The sequence below is a fragment of the Trachemys scripta genome, chromosome 12 (genome assembly GCF_013100865.1).
Source record: "Trachemys scripta elegans isolate TJP31775 chromosome 12, CAS_Tse_1.0, whole genome shotgun sequence".
Taxonomy (NCBI): Eukaryota; Metazoa; Chordata; order Testudines; family Emydidae; genus Trachemys; species Trachemys scripta.
The window spans coordinates 44,937,400-44,940,223 of NC_048309.1; the positions used below are offsets into that span (position 1 = coordinate 44,937,400).

At 47.2% G+C, this 2,824-nt stretch overlaps 1 pseudogene; it reads left to right on the top strand.

Annotated features, from left to right (window-relative positions):
* On the top strand, positions 1 to 1,042 carry LOC117885595 (annotated as a pseudogene).
* Positions 1,043 to 2,824: the final 1,782 nt, after the last annotated feature.

Consider the following 2,824-nt stretch of genomic DNA (forward strand, 5'->3'; position numbering starts at 1 on the left):
ATGTCCTCCCTGCAGGTATATTTTAAGGACCCTAAATGGAACAGGAGACCAGAAAGAGGAAGCGCTGAAGCTCAGTACTCTGAGAGATGCACCCCTGTGACAGAATTTATTTTGGGGTGCATCTCTCAGAGCACTGAGCTCCAGCACTTCCTCTTTCATGTCTTCGTCCAAGTCTACGGGACTACATGGCTTGGGAACCTCACCATCATCATCACCATGATCTTTGACTCCCACCTCCACACACCCATGTACCTCCTGTTGGCCAACTTGGCTTTCCTGGACTTCAGTGAGTCCTCGGTGACTGCCCCCAAGATGCTAAAGGACCTCCTGTACCAACACAAAACCATCTCATTCAATGGGTGTCTTCCACTTCATCAGGGGCACTGTGGTCTTCTTCCAAGTAGTGAGTGCAGCTGATCGCTATGTGGCCATCTATAAGCCATTGCACTACCTGTCTATCATGAACAGAAGTATGTGCACGGGGCTGGTGGCAGGGGCATGGCTGGGTGGCTTTGTCCATTCCATTGTCCAGCTTGCACTGATCATCCAACTGCCCTTCTGTGGACCCAACACACTAGATAGTTTCTACTGTGATGTCCCCCAAGTCATCAAACTGGCCTGCACAAACACATACGTGATGGAGTTGCTGATGGTCTCCAACAATGGGCTGGTCACCACAGGAGCCTTCATTGCATTGCTCATATCCTACAGCATCCTCCTGGTCAAGATAAGGACACATGTCATGGAAGGGAAACACAAAGCCCCGTCCAGCTGCGCAGCTCAGATCACAGTGGTGAGTTTGCATTTTGGGCCTTGTGTCTTCATCTATGACCGGCCTTTCCAGAAATTGACAGTGGACAAGGCAGTGTCTGTGCTTTACACAGTGGTCACGCCAATGCTGAACCCAATAATCTACACCCTGAGGAACACTGAGATGAAAAGCACCATCAAAAGGTTAATGGGAAGGTTCCTGTGCTCAAGGAGGAAAGCGAACTTCTGTCAGATTTGTGTTCCAGGCCAAATGTGTTTTTTGCCTTTCTAAATACTTCCAAGCATTCCTAGGTATCTGGATGCTCAAATCTAATTAATTTTCATGGGATTTAGGCATGTTTAATCCCTTAGGCAGCTTTGAGATTCCAAACCTTCAATCTGAAATTATATTTATTTTAATTTCAGGAGAAGACCCACATGAAAGAACCTGATTATAGGCTTTATGACAGAGGTGGGCAATCTTTTTGGGCCAAGAGCCACACTGGGGTTGTGAACCGGTATGGAAGGCTGGGTAGGGAAACCTGTGCCTCCCCAAGCAGCCTGGCCCCTGCCCCCTCCCACTTCCCACCCCCTGACTACCCCCCTCTGAACCCTCCCATCCAACCCCCCTGCTTCTTGTCCCCTGACCGCCCACTCCTAGGCCCCCTCCCCCTATCCAACCCCCCCTGCTCTCTGTCTCCTGACTGCCCCCCCAGAACTTCCACCCCATCCAACTGCTCCCTGTCCCTTGAGTACCTCGCGAGACCTCCTGTCCTTTACCCCACTCTTCTCCCGCATTCCATGCTGCTCAGAGTGCAGGACAGGCTTATTGGAAAGCCTGGGAGGTGGGCGGGCCCAAGCCATGCTGCCCATGCAGTGGTGTGGCTGTGGAGGAGGGGGATAGCAGTGGAGGTGCTGGGGACTAGCCTCCGAATCTGGGAGCTCAAGGGCCAGGCAGGATGGTCCCGCAGGAAAGATGTGGCCTGCAGGCCATAGTTTGCCCACCTCTGCTCTATGAGATAGAATTGTTGGCCAAGATTTTAAACTGGGAAGGTACAGTCACATCCTCATATTCCAAACTAGTCACATTGAAATAAGGTGTTACTGGGCTGTTAGGAATACAATCCTTTCCTGATAATGCCCATCACCACAAGATAAAGATGGCTAAAGATGGGAGGAGGGTTAGCTCAGTGGTTTGTACATTGACTTGCTAAACCCACGGTTGTGAGTTAAATTCTTAAGGGGACCACTTAGGGAGTTGGGGTAAAAATCCGTCTGGGGATTGGACTAGATGACCTCCTGAGGTCCCTTCTAACATTCTGATTAGTTTGATAGCATGCTGTTTGGCAAGAAATCAATTCTCAATAATTGTGGTTGTGAAACCCTCATTTCTAATTCAGGTAGTGGGATATAATTGGTTAGAGAATTATGTTAGGTTTGGTTAGATAGATTTCAGTAAAATGATTAGTTAAGGTATAGCTGAGAATATTACTATATAAATTAGGTGCAAACAGGAAGTAAATTGGGTTTAGGAAAAAGAAACTTGGATTTAAGCTTGCTGGAAGTTCACCCCAATAGACATCGAATTGTTTGCACCTTCAGACTTTGGCTATTGTTGTTCTCTGTTCACACAAGAAGGACCAGGGTAGTGGGAGGGTGAAGGAATAAGTCCTCTAAGAGTTCCATAAACATTGGATGATCCTTTCACATCCTTTCTCTCTGACCACCAGAACCCCAAGAAAGGGTGTGATTCTGTGTAAGAGATGATACAAAATATCAGCTTAATTTCACGTTACTGCTGTCTTTTTATGTAATTTGGAGTCTTTGTATCTTTACTAAATGTTCTAATAAAATCGTTTAAAGTTTTCCTTTGCCCTCAGTGTGTCATCATTCTACATATCGGGCTTCCTAACCAGACGATTAGACAATCAGACCTTCTGTTTATCACAGGTCATTAAATACCACCCAATGACCTCTATGTTAACCCCATCTTCCAGAATCTACAGAAAGCTTGAGACAATAGCTCTAGGAGGGGAAACTGCTTTGGGTTTGACTGATGCAGCTACATCTGCCT